Source organism: Triticum aestivum, chromosome 5A (assembly GCF_018294505.1).
Source record: "Triticum aestivum cultivar Chinese Spring chromosome 5A, IWGSC CS RefSeq v2.1, whole genome shotgun sequence".
In the NCBI taxonomy this organism is placed as follows: Eukaryota; Viridiplantae; Streptophyta; class Magnoliopsida; order Poales; family Poaceae; genus Triticum; species Triticum aestivum.
In genome coordinates, this window is record NC_057806.1 from 529289420 (window position 1) to 529308806 (window position 19387).

The following is a 19387-nucleotide window of genomic DNA, read 5'->3' on the forward strand; positions in this document are numbered from 1 at the left end:
CCGGGGAGGATGTGGGGGAAGAGGTGGGCGGTGGCCAAACTGCCCGAGGACGTGGTCGCGGGAGGACTCGGAATATTTTTTTGGACGGCACGTGTTTGTAAGGATGGTAATTCAATGGCATGGTGGGTAATTAAAGCATAAAACGTGTTTGCTGTTTTGAAAGGATGTAGACCATCTCTACTATTAAAGGGGATCGAACGTCGTGATGGTTCGACCTCATTCGATCCCGAGGTACGATCCCTCTATCCCGCGCGACTCACCCAGCCTCCAATCTCCACTCAGAATTAAAAACGAAAAAAGAAAATCGGAAAGAAAAAATATAACTACTTCCCACGATCACACGTTCCATGCCCTCGTCTCCCGATCACATCCTCTCCCTGGAAAAATCGTCGTGCACGCCATCTTCGCCATCCCAGATCCCGATCCGCCGCCAGAGCTTTGCGTGGCCACTCGCCGCTGCAGATCTCGATCAGCCGCCAGGAGCCTTGCGTGGCCAACCCATGCCTCCCACCATCGTTGCCCTCCTCGTTCACATCGTGGTTGTGCTGGCTGCGGTCCTGGTTGTACACGACGCCGCGCCACCCCGACTCTCTTTTGCTCGATGACCCTCCATCCGACGCTCTTCTCCCGCTCCTAACGCCACCGTCGTCTTCATTGTGGTGGCGCCGCCCTTCTAGAGCAGTTAAACAGTAGAGCAAGCGGGTGTGCAGGCACGAGCTGGAGGCTACACTGCTGTGCGTGCGAGCAGGAGGCACGCGAGGCTCGTGTAGGCGGGTGGCTATGGAGAACGGCCCATTCAATTGCCGCCCTCTGCTGTCGACCTTCTCATCTTCAAGCCCCACCCCTACCACCGTCGTACTCCCTGCAGGCAGCTCGGCCCCGATCTCCTCCGCAAGGTCGCTCTGAGCGTGACATCTATCTCCCTCCCAATTCCTTTGTTGTGTTCTTTACTTTTCAGATAATGTCCAGAAATGTAACAGGCGGAGAGTGTAATGTTGTGCCAAAACTTTCAGTTACTGTGCAGAATTTCTGAGCTATTGTCTAATAGTTTGTATATAATTTGCTATTCTGGACGTGCACTAATTGTGAATTGTGCAGATCCCCTCACCCACTTAAATCCTTTCTCTGACGAATTGTATTGGTTATGCTGAATCATCCTGTTACAAGGGCATAACCAAGTGGGTAAGATCAAGCACGAACAACTTTTGTGCTCTACGAGGTTTGCAAATTGAACCCCGATATTGTGGCTTATCCAATAGCGCGAGTGGTTTTTCGCTATGTAGATTAAAACTTAAACTTGTTCAAGTGTGAATTAATGTAATTATCTCAATTTTATTATTCCAAATCTGTAGATGCACACGAGTTGATATTACAATTCCATAACACAAGAGGTATTGTGTTAATTTACTATTTACTAATCTGTTTAGAGTTTTAGATTTAGCCCCTTGTATCGAGAAACCTTGTTTTTTTTCTGACAATGATGTTTGCAGCTGAGATTTCAGACAATACGAACAATATGCTTCAGTACTGGAACCAACAGAAGTCTCTTTGGGGGACTCGTGTGGCTTGAAACTCGGTTGAAACGCCAAATTTGGGCCCTTACATAGGTAAAGTGATATGCTGCGATGTTTAGGAAATGTGCATGTTGATTATATGAGGTTTTGCGATTATGGTCTTATAGGCTATAGGCCATGGATTTTTCATTCTCCTTGCATGTCAAGGATAAGACAATGGTCTTGGTTATATAAAAATAAAATATAGGTGAAGCTTCAAAAAACTGGAGCATACACATACATTTAGAAGTTGTGCTCAAAGACTTTGCTTTATCTAGAGGAATGTACAGTCTATACTTGCACAATATTTTCTTCCATTTTCCTTTACTGAATTACAATTCACATAAAAGTAAACTATTAAGAAACTATTCCCACTTTACTGTAGATTTTCAAAAGTTGGTATATGCTTTTAGAAATTTACATATGTTCTTACTGGCTAATTAGAGTGCATCATATGTAATTTTCAGTAGATATTCCCACCTTACTGTAGATTTTCAAAAGTTGGTATATGCTTTTAGAAATTTACATATGTTCTTACTGGCTAATTAGAGTGCATCAGATGTAATTTTTCAGTAGATATCACAATTTTTAAAGAATGGTGGGGCGCATGACTACAACAGGCAGGATATCTTGTAGGGCACACATCAACATTTCAGGGACACCAAGGTCGTGCCGGTCGAGTCGGACATTGACATGATGTTCTTGCCCTACTACACTCCATTCAGAAGCATGGCTGCAATTGTAGGTGGATACAACGAGGTTAGTATGGCTACAAAGATGCACTAGAGAAATGGTCAGGTAAGCTCGCGGGGTTGAGCGTGGGAAGGCTGCCGGGGAACGGCTATGGTTGGTTTCGATTACAGGTTCAGCGCATGAGGAGCATGGTAAAATTCCTCCCTTCTTTTGAAAATTCTAGGAGACAGGTCCTCTCTTTTCAGGTTTTTGAAAGTGTCAATGCTCCTGCTTGTGTTAACAGATTGTTTTCTTGGAGGGGAAAGCAACTCTGTTTGAAATGAACTTGTAAGTTGTGGAGTTTCAGTGCAATTTTCTTATTTTGTTTTATTGCTTAGTTGTAGCCAGCCAGATGTAATCTTGCAATTCCCTTTATATAATGTTGGAATAAAGCCATATTTCATATAAATAGTTTGTTTATCACTGTCTCATTTTGTTGCATCATCTTTGCTGCATATCACTAAGCTTAATCTCCATTAGACAATCTTTTGTGAACTAATAAATGGCCGCATGGTATCTTCTTATATGTTGCATGGTATTTTCTTGTATTTGATGCACATGATGCAAAGAGACCAACTAAAGGTAAATAATGGGTTTTTTACGCTTGACAGGAATGCATTAGGAAGTAAAGACTTGTGTTTTGAGTAACAATCATGGGAAGAGTCTGAGCACGATTTCCTTCTTTAGTTTATGATGGCCACTCCTACTAGCCACGTAGTATCACATGTTGCCGCTAGATGTCTAACCCTTCATTACCCATGTTTATGTGAGGTTCTTAGTACATGACCATATTGTTGGTCTCCTACCCCAATACTTGACTCAGAGCAGAGTTTAGGAGGAGATGACGCATGATGCATGTAGCCGGAGATACCTTGAGCATTTACTGTTGTATAATCGTGCATTACCTTTATACATGTTTCTGTCCCGTGGCAACGCACGGGCATCCAACTAGTCATATTGCAGGTTTGGATGGATAAGATGACTTAGTTCTCCGTCTTCTTGTGTTTTTATAGTGGTAGTAGATAAGGCAAATGCCCACACGCGTTAACCACCAGGGAACGATCGGTTTGCTAATCATTAAGGGGGAAAGAGCTCCTTTGACCATTCATTCAATAAAAAAGTTAAACATATACAGTACTAGTATTGTATACTCACTATAATTTTTTGAATAAAGAAAACATGAAGTTGAAAAAGCATACACAAAAACCACGAATTGGAGAAAATATATATATTTAAAAAGCTTTGTACCAATTAAAAAATCACAAAAATGGAAATAATTTCATGAATTTAAAAAAAAGTTCATCAAATTTCTAAAACGTTCATCAATTTTAAAAAAAAGCTCATCAAATTTTAAACAATAGTTCATGAAATTTAAAAAAGTTCATCAAATTTGCAAAAAATTCACCGTATTTGAAAAAAAGTTCACCGAATTTTGAAAAAGGTCATCGAATTTAAAAAAAGGTCATCAGCTTTTCAAAAAAAATCATCGGATTTGAAAAAGAGTTCATCAAATTTGAAAAAAATTCATCGATCTTGAAAAAAGTTCATCGAATTTTTAAAAAAGTGCATCGAAGTTGCAAAGAGTTCTTAGAATTGGAAAAAATTCCATCAAATTTTAAAAGAGTTCATCAGAATTATTTTTTATCAATTTAGAATTTTATTAATTTAGAAAAAGGTTCATGAATTTTAAAAAAGTGTGCATTAAAGAAAACAAAACAAAGAAACAGAAAAGGGCAAGAAAAAAAGTAAGAGGGGAAAGAAAAGTAACAAAACGAACTAAGACAACAAGAGAAAAGGAGAACAAATCGATCAACTAGTAAAGTGTAGTGTGGTCGTTGGAACCAAGCGCTCACCAGGAAGTGGTTGTGGGTTCGAAGCCCCGACCGCACACCTTTTTTTCTTTTAAGAAACAACCTATATTGGCCGGCCCAGCGCGGGGCGTTGTAGGCGCCCGTTAGCAGAATACACATTAACGGAAGCCTGCACCGCCATGATTTGCCTCCTCCAGGTTGTAGAAGTTGTGGGTTCGAAGCCCCGACCGCACACCTTTTTTTCTTTTAAGAAACAACCTATATCGGTCGGCCCAGCGCGGGGCGCTGTAGGCGCCGGTTAGCAGAATACACATTAACGGAAGCCTGCACCGCCAGAATTTGCCTCCTCCGGGTTGTAAAAAGGCACCGCCAACGCTGGTTCGGTTCCTTGCACGGAGCACTCGAGACTCGTCTAATCCCACGACGGCGGCACGGGGGGAGGATGGAAGGGACGGCGGCGGCCTCGCTCTCGGACGACGTGGTCCGCGAGATCCTCATGCGCCTGGACAACGTTGTCGACCTCTTCCGTTGCGCCGTGTCGTGTAAGCAAATGTATCACGTTATACTCGAGGCCTCCTTCCTTGGCCGCCTCCGCTGGCCGGGCTCCACGCCGGCGTTCCTCTCCAGGTTCTTCATTTGGGAGAAGTTTGAAGTCATGGATGCCACTGCTTTTGTGACATCCTTTGTCCCGACAAAGCACTCGTTGTTTGGTCCTCATCGGTGCAATTTCAAGTCATTTTCCCCCACGAGCGGCACAAGAGGCCGCAAAGGACAGCTGTTGCACAACGTAGTGCCGCTCGTCGCTCGCCACGGCCTCCTCCTCTTCCTGCGCTTGGATATGCCCAATGCCAATGTTTCTTCGGCATCAACTGTGTGGCTGGCCGTGTGCAATTTGTTTTCCAGCGCATGTAACGAGCTTCCTCCGCTTAAGTGTGATTGGGATGTCGACAAGAGCGGCTACGCCATCCTAACCAGCACAGATTATTCCTCAAATGCCGAGCAGCAACATTCGGGGGTGCCCAACTACTCATCCTTCTTCAAAGTGCTCATTTGTCAAGACTGACACCAATCAACAACCACATAACCCCCACAAGTTCACGACAGGCGAGCCAAGTTGGAGCGGCCCGAGTAAATTGTCCACTAAGGGGAGGGGTAACTATTGGCGGCTTAGGCACCTCCGCGCCGTTGTGTGGCGTGGCACGACACACTGGCTCATTGGTTACTCTGTGGGTTGTTACTCGTGCTTGCATACCATTGACGTGGATGTTGAGACCTGTCGTGTCTCTGTGACTAAGATTGAGAATCCTATCGAATATATCAAAACTGAAAATTACGGTGGACGACAATTTACTGCCCTTATTGTCGATGTTGATGGGTTACTCTCGTTGCTTCGGATGCGAGGCTCCCATCTAGAGAGATGGACGCGACAAGAGGACGGTGATCCAACAAGGTGGCTCCGCACCCTGTTTATGAAGCTAAAACCACCTATGGATTATAAGATGCACTTGACCATTTTAGAAAAGAAGGGTGGTATGTTGCTCGTCGAAGACTACAACGGTAATGTGCGCACTACAAATCTTGAGACAGGGGCAATGGAGATGGCAGCACACTTTGATAAAACCAACCATGGGCAGGTAGTGCCCATTGAGATGGATTGGCCGACACTCTTCGTTTCTCGCCTGAGCAAATGTCAACTTCGATCAAAGAAATAACCATCATAATATTTATTACTTTACCCTTGGTAAACTGTTAAGTATTACGCTTCGGTGTGGATGAACCACCGTCTTACTTATTACAACATGTCAAGTATTTCCTTATGTTGCATACAATATTGTGCAAAATAACACATGGAATGTTAGGAATAAACATGTCCTCCATGTATTATACTAGGAGCTATCTGACTAGGACTAGAAGTCTTCACCGGTTAGGATTCTTTGTTACCTTTTTGACGAAAATATGGCCCTAGAGCCACATTTCATTGATTAATCGGAGAGGTGAAAAAAACAGTTACAAAGTTACAGACTGTTAGGAGGGACATTCATAGCGAGATTACATGCATATCTCTGGTTTCAAGAGAGCAACCACCTACAGTTTAACTTTATGGTAGAGACATGGGACAGGGTCAGTCTGTCGAACTGGTGGATCCCGGCAACAGACCAACATCTTGCCTCGTCCATGATGCAGCCGACGACCTGCCTAGGCATGCTGAAAGTGCAACTAATCCCTGAATGGTTTTGGTAATTCTTAACAACATATAGCTCATTGAACTAATATTCTTTCAAGGTAACCATTTTAGAAAGTTTAATGATTGGCATGACATGGACTAGAGATGTGGACCCCTCAAAATGTTAAGGACACATATTAGCAAAAGCTCAAGACTCTAAATTTTCATTTTAGTGATCCAAAATCACATTGAGTCCATAGGAAAAGCCAATCTAACATATAAAAGCTGCTAGAGTACCCGCCCATCCAGCGCCATCGCGGATTCAGATTCATCCTACGCGCACGTTTCACCTCGCTGGCGGCGTAACAGTAATTTCCGTCGCCCTGGTGAAAATCCCACCGCTCGTTTTTCTGTACGCCCTGCGATCGGCCCAGGAGCAGTTGATGAGTGGGCCAGGCCTGCGCGGGGGCCAGCCTAGCAGCGATACGGTGTGTGCGTCTCTGTGTCCGGGTGAAAACAGGAGCGATCGATGGTGGGTTGCCAGGGGCGTTCGTGGGTTGGCAGGGCGTTTTTTTACCGTCCTCGCTTGCACCCAGCGGCCGCGCCTCCGCTTCAGCCGCGACGGGCCCATCTGTCGGTCTCGCGGGTGCGCGCCTCGGAGAGAGCAGCGACCGAGCGGGCGACCTGGGCTAGCAGGCACGACAGAAAATAAAAGGGGAAGCGGTAGCGAGAGAAAAGAGGAGAAGCAGTCAGACCTAGCCCGCGCCCCCGCAGCCGCCTCCTCTCCTGCCGCCATTGCCGCCTCGGCCTCGTCCGCCTCTTCTCCTGCCGCCGCCGCCTCGGCCTCGGCCGGCCCTGCTCTGCCGGCGCCCATCGGCCTTGATCCGGCCTCGGCAGGAGGAGCTCGCCCTTGAGTAGGACTCAATATAAGGAGGGGAGCAGCAGCCGCGCCCCGTGCTCCACCGGTGCACTTCGCCCTCGATCCGTCCTCGGCAGGAGGAGCTCGAGCCGAGGAGCGCGACCTCGATCCGGACTCGGCAGGAGGAGGGAAGCAGTAGCCGCGCCAGCCGACGCGCCTCGCCGCAACCTCTGCGATATCAGGCGCCATCTCATTCCTCATCTCTTCTGGTTGCATCTCCCCCCGTGAGTTCCTTCTTCTAATCCCCTTCCTCTCTCGATTTGGTCTGCAGGAGAGAGAGAAGATAAGACGGAGAGAGAAGGAGGAGAGGAGGGAGAGGAAAAGAGGTGCGGTGGCAGGGAAATCATCGTCGGATGCGTCTTATATGTGGTGATGATCTCCTACTTTATTTTCTCGATTTGTGTTTTGTTCTTACTTTCTTTCCAACTCAGTAATCATGCTCTTGCTTTTCCTTTGGTCTCTGTTGTAGATGGGTGTGTTCCCATCAAGTCGATGGTGGGGTTGATGTGCCCGTCGATTCGTGATCCGCTGGCTGAGCTCATCTTCTCAATGGCGGACTGGTGTTCTATGTTAGTCGGAGCCATTGTATGTGGTTGTGCAGTTGCTGATGTACAGGAGGCGTCCGTGGTGTCAGTTCTTCGTCGCCCATGCTTATCTTCTATATGCTCTAGCAGCCAGGTGACTACATATTACCTTTTCTATCAATTCGACCACCTTCTCCTTCTTCACGAGGATCGGCGGGTCAACATCGATGCCCATGTTAGCGGCAGTGCCCGCTATGATTCTCATGGCGGACTCGATGGTTTTGCAGTTCAAGTCAGGCAACTTCTCCTGGGCGATCGTGCGTACTTGGTCGCTGTGGCTCCTTTGGGCCTTTTTCGACGCCTGGGAATCAGAATTAATAAAATGGAGATAAGGAACCATGTAGTTCACTGAGCAGCTATAAAGCCTAAGATAAACTACAATAAACAGAAAGTTGAGGAATCAACCAAATGTGTAGAAATTTTAGTGACTAACTTATGACTTGTTTATTTCAGAGAAACTAATGACTTATCAATCCAACAGACAGTATGAAGTTGTGCCAAGTAAAGCCAAAAAAGAAACTGTATGTATATAACGGAGTAGCGGATGCGGTTCAAGCTGTTTTTTTGCCTGCTTATTTTTTATGTAGCTTTTTTGGCCTGCTTGTCAGTGATGCAATGCCTTATGGAGTAACGAAAGCCTAGAATGAGAGTTAGGGAAAATGAAATGGACACCAAATTTGGTGAGGCTTATATACTCTGAACTTGGAGCCAAGTAGAAACCCCAGTGTTAGCTGAACAGAAAATTTAATGTGTTAAGTTATGCATATTGCATTGTACCCAAATAATTCAAATAAGTGTTAACTCAAAGGATTGTTTTTGTAGAGGTCCATATGCAATTCATCAGATACAGATAAAGGGTTAGTATCTCCCATGTGTGCAAAATTGGTGTGCAGATAGCAATTCACAGACCACTTTCCCTGTCAGTATGCTAACATTTTCGTATATGCATTTATAATTAAAATTATTAATAATAGCATAATGAATCATTAATCAGTCCCTCTACTGTCTGCACATGCTTAAAACTCAACCATGGTATCATTATGGAATTTGAACAACCTAGGCCCCCACAGACACTAGCAAATCAACCTAGCTACTGCATTTCCCTTTTGCCCAATTATCCCCATATATCTTCAATTTGGTGCAGGAACCTCAAATTATGTAAAATTTGGTGCTAATCAACCGGGTGCATACCTGCAGCCTTGAGGAGCAGTACTGAGGCAGGAGGTGTCTTCAAGATAAAGGTGAAGCTCTTATCCTGCAAAGATGCAATGCCACACGCATCCTTATCCTGCAAAGATGCAATGCCACATGCATCATGAGGACTAGCTCACATTACCAATACAAACATTCTGCACACACATTTAACATGATGAGGCAGGAGGTGATTCTAATTATCGAGTAAAGTCATGTATATAGACTGATTAGTGTGATGTGTTTATGATTTTTTCCGAGGGCACCTAAGCTGAAAAGCGGTGGGTGTGGTAGCTAAAACAAAATTTGTGCAATTTCGCTTCAACTTCAAACTGTTGTTGGGGAGACTGCCATGTCAGGAACTCATGTACTTACAATACGTTAAGTTAAATTAGAAAATGCCGTCTCGTTTAAAAAATAACATCTCATTTTCCCCCTTGATTCAGTTATGAACTCTACTGTACGTTCAGACTGAAGTAGTTATGTGAGAGTAGAAGAGGTTTATAGCCTCTGTTGCTGGTGGACTGACTATTTTATATGGACTGAAGCTGCAACTGAGGGTAGTGCTACTCTATGCTGGGCAGCAGTAACTTAGGTCCTGCTCTTTTGTGAAATTGACACACGAACTAAACATACACATTTGATTTTTCTCACAGTTTGTGCTCACACCAAATCAAGCTTTTCAAACCATTATTACAGTGTTGTTTCTTCCTCTCTTTTAATTTTTAGCTTGCTGTTTTTCTTGGTGACCTTCCTTGATTTGTGCTAATTTCTGCAAGAAATTTTTGGAAAACATCAATTCTTCTCCTTTACTGAAACTTGGATCTTTGTTAGGCATGAATTGAGCTGCCTTATTTAATATGTTATTCATAGGCATCAATAAACTAGACGATTTGCCAGTAGAAACAATTATAACTGGGACATGCTTTCTCTTGACACTGAGCAATGGATAAATATTCTGGCTTATTTCCTTTTTGTATTTGAACATGATGTAAGTGTGGAAATAAGAAACAGATTATTTAGAGCTTTCTGCCCTTTTATTTTCTTTGTGGCTAATCTCCAACTACCCTATGGACTGTAGTAATCACTTTCTCTTTTTACCATCAGCAGGATTTAATTGATGGAGTCCTGCTGCTAAAGGACTGCTAAAGGACGTGAACAGGAAGTCCTATCGCTGGATGTTTATTGTCCGAATTGCAAGGATCTGGGAATACATGAGTACAGACCCTATCGAATTCTATAGCTCTATTCATTGGCACAGCAGTTGATCAATTTTGAGGTAATAAAGCGAAGTTGTTATCTGGAAAATACTTACCTACTTAAAGAAGGTCAAAATAGAGAAATCCTTGGCATAATTTTTATGTATACAATATACTAGCTTTCATATCTACTTTGGACACCAGATGGCACATCAACATTATGTACCTGAAGCGATCGCTACAGAAGGAAGGTACCAAACAAGATTAACTGTTTCTATGCTTCTCAAAATACTTTAGTATATGCCCATAATATCACAGTATGAATTGCTGTGTGGGAAGTTTGCTTTTCCTACCATCATGGAATAATAATTCATTTTTTAGTTTGATATATTCCGCGCCCAATTAACTATTTGTATTTGCCAGAGAATGCAGAAAAAAATACTAACCTGCTTGTGTTCCCGAGAGAGTGTATTTTCTCCATACCTCAACATTCTTGATACATATGGTCATCTCTGTTCTGGACAACACACTTGACGACCTCTCTTCATGGCACAAAACTGAAACTGTGCCATTAATATATTTTCCTTGCATGCTTGTCTAAATAAAGGGTGCAATACACATGGCATAGTCGCATAGATATACAAATCCCTTATTCCTGTGAGCAAGACTGAAGCTTGCTACTTGTTAAGACCAGTCATAAACATTTCTGTGATTGTAGCTGATTCCCGTCAGTGAAACTTTGCCATGACCATTGTTTATTCAGTGAAATAGCTGATTCCAATCATCCATCAACTAGATTTGTGATAATCACAACAACAAGCTTATATCTTACAAATCGCCTGATTGGTGATTATCCATTTTATATGATGTTTTTCATTTGCAAGCGCTGAGTTTTTTCCTTTCAAGTTTCTCTCTCTTACTCTATTTCATTAAATATATTTCTCCTCTCACTCCATCATTCAGTCTGTCGGTTACTCATGATGAGTGATTATATGCAATCATCCGACAATAATTAGTATAGATAATTAGTTATGCCAGGTTGCTACATTTCAATCTCCTTTTTGCCAATATGAAATATGATGGCATATTAATATTGAGAGACAGTCTCGTCGTCCGCTGCAGCATCACCCTTCTTTTTCGCCGCCCTAACTTTTTTGCACCCCAGGCCTAGCACGCGATAACGGCGCCATGAGGATTCTCTGCCGTGAGGAGTACCCCGACCCGTATGATGGCCACCGGAAGGTCACACACTTCTTTGGCTCGCTCCGACTGGCTCCATTGACGACTTCTCTAAGGTATCTTCTTGTGCAGCTTCACACCTGCTTGTGTGTCTTGCAAAAAAGCAAGCTACCTGGTACCTCTCTACTCTGCTTTAGCAGGCGTTTGCAGAGGAAGCCAAGGGGTACATGATACTGGTAATTTACTAATGACCCATATTGTTGGAATAATTTGTCGCAAATATTTTTGTTGGTTGTCCTTTTATTTTATTTATAATCTTGCCTCAATCATGTCTTCCATTGTGCTTCTTCACTCAAAAGGTGTTCTGCATGTGTGCACTTGCTTGAGAATGGAATAATCTCATGAATTCTATTGAAAACAGAACTTACTTATTGCAGTATGCTTAATGTTTTGTTTTAGTAATTATGTCTGCTTTAGCAGCCAGGAGCATCCCCTCCCATTTCTGACTTTGAACCATGTGCCCTGTTTAAACCAGCGTAGTTCGATGACCTTATGCAATTATTTGGTACAAAGAATTTGCTGATAAAGTATTTTTATTTTTACTTTACTATGTTTAGTTCCGAGGTATTTATACTCCTGTCAATCTGCTCTAATTCGGTTCGCCGATATCCTGAAGGAATTAGACCATTCTATATCTTTTTTTCTGATTTTAGTTGGATACCTGCTTAGATGGGTGAACTTTTAACCCATCTTTTATTGCTTGCAGGTGTATTTGTTGGGTTCCTCTTGGCGTGTCGAACAAAAATTGGCGTTCAGCACTGCTATTTAAAGATGGTTTGATCAGTACTACAGAAAACCCATAGATTATTGTAGGTGAGAGCATGGTACCCTGTCTCTTCCTATTTTGTTCCTTTCTTATAGTATTACTTTGAGGCATTATTTATAGCAAAAGAATCAGATTGAACATTTAATATCTTTATTCCTTATCATGCTAGGCAGAGGCCCTTAGGTTTGCATTCAGGTGCTAATTGTTTAATAAACATCATGCATTAGTTAGCTATAATCCTTTATCTTTTCCACAAACATGATGATTATGTTCAGCAGGATTGTCCGTTTCAGATCCCAGAGATGTATCATTGTAAAGTACTCCCTCCGTTGTAAAATAGATGACCCAACTTTATACTAAAGTTAGTACAAAGTTGAGTCATCTATTTTGGAATGGAGGGAGTAAGGTTAAGGAGATCTAATCCTGGACATATCAATGCAAGAGCACAACTTTGTATTAGAATGCTTACTGTGTTTTACATGGTGGTGTTTCTAAGAAAGTATATTTGGTTGTGATCTTCAAATGGTTTGAAATTTAGTTAAGGGATGTCAAAGCCTGAATGTGGCCACATTTTGGTGGGGAAGGAGGGATATAGTCTTTATAATTTAATCTTAGCTTTACACTTCTGTGATTCGTTGAAGAAATGTATCTCGATGTAGTTTTGGCTGTATTGAGACTGGGATTTAAGCTTCTTTCCTTTCCGAGACGCATACATAAATCCTGTGTGCTATATGGGTTGGAAAAATAGTGTTGAAATTTAAACTCGAATCATATGGGCACTCCTAGAGAAGCGGCTGTGTCCTATCTTTGTTTGGGACTAATTGTCAAATGAATAATATTATTTCGTGCGTGTAATTCCTCTTTTTTGATTGCTCATAACCTGTTCTTTTTTGGTTGTTTGTTTAGGTATCTAAGAATGATGATGATTACACTCGGAGCAAGCCTTGTTGCGACGCTACAAGTGTTGCCCTCCTCCTCCCCAAGGGCAAGGTGAAGGAAGGTGCCTGTGTGGTTCTTCTGCAGCTCGTAGCGAGGATTGCTGTGTCCAACCTGCACAAGAATGCCAAGAAGTCCTTCTCGGAGACGTAAGCCATGGCGCATGTTTCTGCCATGATTTCCTTTGGTTGGATTTCGTGGATTTAGGTGTTGAAAAATTATGGGCTGTGGATGCAGGATTAAGGACATGTACTTGCACTACAACGAGAGATCTGGGCTGCTTCTTTGTGGCTTCCAAACTTGAAGTGTTTGTTTGGAAGTTAGTTTAGTTTTTTGTTGTGGATTCACAGCTTCTCACATGTACCATCCTCTTAGACCTTTAGATTTCCAAAGAAACTAAATGAAGATGTGGTGGTATGGTCTCAATGAAGCGTTCCATGCTTTATATTTTCTCTAAAATTTTCTCCTGAAGAATCATGTATCTATGTTAGATCCGGTGAGAAAAGAGGCGGCTTCCAAGTAGAGGATGCAGGAGTGTTGGCCACATTTGGTCTTTGACTTGGGTGTGTAAATATTCTTACAATACTTGGCTTCCTCTCGGCCTTTGTGCCATTGGCGCAACGAGTCATCTAGTAATATTAAAAGGGGATGAGGTGTTGCTTAATGGCTTGCTTGCTCAAAGTGCTTAGTGATATGCTCCAAAGCCCTCAACCACTTTCTCATTTCCACATAGGTCCTAAACCTAAAGTCAAACTCGGCCCCACCGATTTGATATATCTGGCGCCACCGAGTTCACTTGACATAGCCATAGCCAGAAACCCTAATCAATTCGGTCTCACCGATAGGGATCTCGGTCTCACCGAGATGGGATTGCAAACTCTTTGTTTCCCTTCGTAACATTTCGGTCTAACCGAGATGAGCGATCGGTCCCACCGAGTTGGCAATGCAAACTCTCTGTTTCCCTTTCGTAACGTTTCGGTCTCACTGAAATGAGCGATCGGTCCCACCGAGTTTGCCTAACCAAGTCTCTATTTGCTTATTATTGAAATCGGTCTCACCGAGTTCATGTAATCGGTCTCACCGAGATGAAGTTTTGCCCTAACCCTAGCACATCGGTTCCACCGAGTTGATCACGTCGGTCCCACCGAAAATCCTAATGTTCACATTTTGAACCATATCGGTCTAACCGAGTTTCACTATTCGGTCCCACTGAGTCTGGTAAATTGTGTGTAACGGTTAGATTTTGTGTGGAGGCTATATATACCCCCTCCACCCATTCTCCATTAGAGAGAGAGAGAGAGCCATCAGAACGTGCCTACACTTCCAGCATTCATTTTCTGAGAGAGAACCACCTACTCATGTGTTGATACCAAGACATTCCAATCCAACCACAAGAATCTTGATCTCTAGACTTCCCCAAGTTGCTTTCCACTCAAATCATCTTTCCACCATATCCAAATCTATGAGAGAGAGTTGAGTGTTGGGGAGACTATCATTTGAAGCACAAGAGCAAGGAGTTCATCATCAACACACCATCTATTACCTTTTGGAGAGTGGTGTCTCCTAGATTGGTTAGGTGTCACTTGGGAGCCTCCGTCAAGATTATGGAGTTGAACCAAGGAGTTTGTAAGGGCAAGGAGATCGCCTACTTTGTGAAGATCTACCCAAGTGAGGCAAATCCTTCATGGGCGATGGCCATGGTGGGATAGACAAGGTTGATTCTTCATGGACCCTTCGTAGGTGGAGCCCTCCGTGGACTCGCGCAACCGTTACCCTTCGTGGGTTGAAGTCTCCATCAACGTGGATGCACGATAGCACCACCTATCGGAACCACGCCAAAAATCTCCATGTCTGCATTGCGTTTGCTCCCTCCAAACTCCCCCTCTTTACCTTCATATGCAATGATTTGCATTTCGCTGCTATACTCTTAGAATTGCATGTGTAGGTTGATTGCTTGACTTGTGTTAATTTGCTAAAATCTGCCAAGGCTTAAAATTGGGAAAGGGCTAGATTTTTATTTGGTCAAGTAGTCTAATCACCCCACCCCTCTAGCCATACTTTCGAGCCTACAAGTGGTATCAGACCTTTGGTCTCCATTGCCTTGATTTCCATAGCTTTGGTGATCATAGCCTTGGTTTGACAACCTAGGAGAGTATGGCATCTAGCGAGGGAAATTACCACCGTAGAGGTCCTTACTTTAATGGTACTAATTTTGCTAGTTGGAAGCATAAGATGAAAATGCATATTCTTGGACATAACCTCGCCGTTTGGGCTATTGTGTGGATTGTCTTGCAAGGTGAATTCTTCGATGGTAGAGAACCAAACCGTGAAGCTACCGCGGAAGAATTGAAGATGTTACAATACAATGCTCAAGCTTGCGATATCCTCTTCAATGGATTATGCCCCGAAGAATTCAACAAAATCAGTCGTCTTGAGAACGCAAAGGAAATTTGGGATACTTTGATTCATATGCACGAAGGTACGGACTCCATCAAGGAATCCAAATTGGATGTGCTTCAAAGTCAACTTGACAAGTTCAAAATGAAGGATGGTGAAGGTGTCACTAAAATGTACTCTAGGCTTGATCTCATCACAAATGAGATCACAGGCTTAGGAAGTGAAGAGATGGCCGATAGATTCATCATCAAGAAGATCCTAAGAGCCTTGGATGGAAAATATGACACCGTGCGTGCATTGATCCAAATGATGCCCAATTACAAAGATCTCAAGCCAACGGAAGTCATTGGTAGAATTGTTGCTCATGAGATGTCACTCAAGGATAAAGAAGAGCTTCACAACAAGTCTAGTGGTGGTTACAAAGCTTCATGTGATGCTCCTACATCATCAAGTGAGAAACAAGTTTTCAATGAATAATTGAGCTTAAGGGTGAAGAACTTCAACAAGTTCTACAAAAGTAGAAGCAAAGAAAGAAGTTCCAAGTCAAGGTATGATACGTCTCCAACGTATCTATAATTTTTTATTGTTCCATGGTACTATATTATCAATCTTGGATGTTTTATAATAATTTTATAGTCATTTTATATCATTTTTTGGTACTAACCTATAGACATAGTGCCAAGTGCCAGTTGCTATTTTTTGCATGTTTTTTACATTGCAGGAAATCAATACCAAACGGAGTCCAAATGCAACGAAACTTTACGGAGATTTTTTTTGAACCAGAAGACACCTAATGGGCCCTGGTTGTGCTTGGCGGGGTGCTCCTGTTGGGGAACGTAGTAATTTCAAAATTTTCCTACGCACACGCAAGATCATGGTGATGCATAGCAACGAGAGGGGAGAGTGTGTCCACGTACCCTCGTAGACCGAAAGCGGAAGAGTTAGCACAACGCGGTTGATGTAGTCGTATGTCTTCACAATCCGACCGATCAAGTACCGAACGCACGACACCTCCGAGTTCAGCACATGTTCAGCCTGATGACGTCCCTTGAACTCCGATCCAGCCGAGTGTTGAGAGAGAGTTTCGTCATTACGACGACATGGTGACGATGATGATGTTCTACCGACGCAGGGCTTCGCCTAAGCACCGCTACAGTATTATCGAGGTGGACTATGGTGGAGGGGGGCACCGCACACGGCTAAAAGATCAACAGATCAATTGTTGTGTCTATGGGGTGCCCCCTGGCCACGTATATAAAGGAGTGGAGAAGGGGAGGGGCCGACCCTCTCTATGGCGTGCCCTAGGGGAGTCCTACTCTCACCGGAAGTAGGATTCCCCCTTTCCTAGTAGAACTAGGAGCCCTTCCAAGTAATAGGAGTAGGAGAGAAGGAAAGGGAAAAGAGAAGAGAAGGAAGGAGGGGCGCATCACTTCCCCCTAGTCCAATTCGGACTAGGCCTGGGGGGGTGCGTGTCCTGCCTCTCTCTCTTTCCCCTAAAGCCCAATAAGGCCCATACACTTCCCGGCGAATTCCCGTAACTCTCCGGTACTCCAATAAATACCCGAATCACTCAGAACCTTTCCGATGTCCGAATATAGTCGTCCAATATATCGATCTTTACATCTCGGCCATTTCGAGACTCCTCGTCATGTCCCTGATCTCATCCGGGACTCTGAACTACCTACGGTACATCAAATCACATAAACTCATAATATAATCGTCACCGAAATTTTAAGCGTGCGGACCCTACGGGTTCGAGAACTATGTAGACATGACCGAGACACGTCTCCGGCCAATAACCAATAGCGGAACCTGGATGCTCATATTGGTTCCCACATATTTTACGAAGATCTTTATCGGTCAAACCGCATAACAACATACATTGTTCCCTTTGTCATCGGTATGTTACTTGCCCGAGATTCGATCGTAGGTATCTCAATACCTAGTTCAATCTTGTTACCGGCAAGTCTCTTTACTCGTTCCGTAATACATCATCCCGCAACTAGCTCATTAGTTGCAATGCTTGCAAGGCTTATAGTGATGTGCATTACCGAGTGGGCCCAGAGATACCTCTCCGACAATCGGAGTGACAAATCCTAATCTCGAAATATGCCAACCCAACAAGTACCTTTGGAGACACGTGTAGATCACCTTTATAATCACCCAGTTACGTTGTGACGTTTGGTAGCACACAAAGTGTCATCCGGTAAACGGGAGTTGCATAATCTCATAGTCATAGAAACATGTGTAAGTCATGAAGAAAGCAATAGCAACAAACTAAACGATCAAGTGCTAAGCTAACGGAATGGGTCAAGTCAATTACATCATTCTCCTAATGATGTGATCCCATTAATCAAATGACAACTCATGTCTATGGCTAGGAAACATAACCATCTTTGATTAACGAGCTAGTCAAGTAGAGGCATACTAGTGACACTCTGTTTGTCTATGTATTCACACAAGTATTATGTTTCCGGTTAATACAATTCTAGCATGAATAATAAACATTTATCATGATATAAGGAAATAAATAAGAAATCTATTATTGCCTCTAGCGCATATTTCCTTCAGTCTCCCACTTGCACTAGAGTCAATAATCTAGTTCACATCGCCATGTGATTTAATACCAATAGTTCACATCACCATGTGATTAACACCCATAGTTCACATCGACATGTGACCAACACCCAAAGGGTTTACTAGAGTCAATAATCTAGTTCACATCGCTATGTGATTAACACCCAAAGAGTACTAAGGTATGATCATGTTTTGCTTGTGAGAGAAGTTTAGTCAACGGGTCTGCCACATTCAGATCCGTAAGTATTTTGCAAATTTCTATGTCAACAATGCTCTGCACGGAGCTACTCTAGCTAATTGCTCGCACTTTCAATATGTATCCAGATTGAGATTTAGAGCCATCTGGATTAGTGTCAAAATTTGCATCGACGTAACCCTTTACGACGAACCTTTTTTTGTCACCTCCATAATCGAGAAACATATCCTTATTCCACTAAGGATAATTTTGACCGATGTCCAGTGATCTACTCCTAGATCACTACTGTACTCCCTTGCCAAAAACATTGTAGGGTATACAATAGATCTGGTACACAGCATGGCATATTTTATAGAACCTATGGCCAAGGCATAGGGAATGACTTTCATTTTCTTTCTATCTTCTGCCGTGGTCGGGCTTTGAGTCTTACTCGGTTTCACACCTTGTAACATAGGCAAGAACTCTTTCTTTGACCGTTCCATTTTGAACTACTTCAAAATCTTGTCAAGGTATGTACTCATTGAAAAACTTATCAAGTGTCTTGATCTATCTCCATAGATCTTGATGCTCAATATGTAAGCAGCTTCACCGAGGTCTTTCTTTGAAAAACTCCTTTCAAACACTCCTTTATGCTTTACAGAATAATTCTACATTATCTCCGATCAACAATATGTCATTCACACGTACTTATTAGAAATGATGTAGTGCTCCCACTCACTTTCTTGTAAATACAGGCTTCACCGCAAGTCTGTATAAAACTATATGCTTTGATCAACTTATCAAAGCGTATATTCCAACTCCGAGATGCTTGCACCAGTCCATAGATGGATCGCTGGAGCTTGCATATTTTGTTAGCACCTTTAGGATTGACAAAACTTTCTTATTGCATCATATACAACTCTTCTTTAATAAATCCATTAAGGAAGGTAGTTTTGTTTATCCATTTGCCAAATTTCATAAAATGTGGCAATTGCTAACATGATTCGGACAAACTTAAGCATAGATACGAGTGAGAAACTCTCATCGTAGTCAACACCTTGAACTTTAGAGACAATTCTAGCTTTGTAGATAGTAACACTACTATCAGCGTCCGTCTTTCTCTTGAAGATCCATTTAATCTCAA

General features: G+C 42.9%; 1 long non-coding RNA gene across 22 annotated transcripts; it reads left to right on the forward strand.

Annotated features, from left to right (window-relative positions):
- Positions 1-7444: 7444 nt before the first annotated feature.
- On the forward strand, positions 7445-13520 carry LOC123104521 (uncharacterized). Of its 22 annotated transcripts, none has more exons than XR_006450402.1 (10): positions 7445-7548; positions 7649-7857; positions 7991-8103; positions 8217-8284; positions 8908-9004; positions 10062-10233; positions 10333-10404; positions 11319-11448; positions 12099-12205; positions 13065-13520. It is a non-coding gene; the product is annotated as an uncharacterized lncRNA (long non-coding RNA). The 22 variants fall into 22 exon arrangements; XR_006450415.1 differs by having other exon boundaries at positions 8961-9004; XR_006450396.1 differs by having other exon boundaries at positions 7991-9004; positions 13065-13243; positions 13332-13520.
- Positions 13521-19387: the final 5867 nt, after the last annotated feature.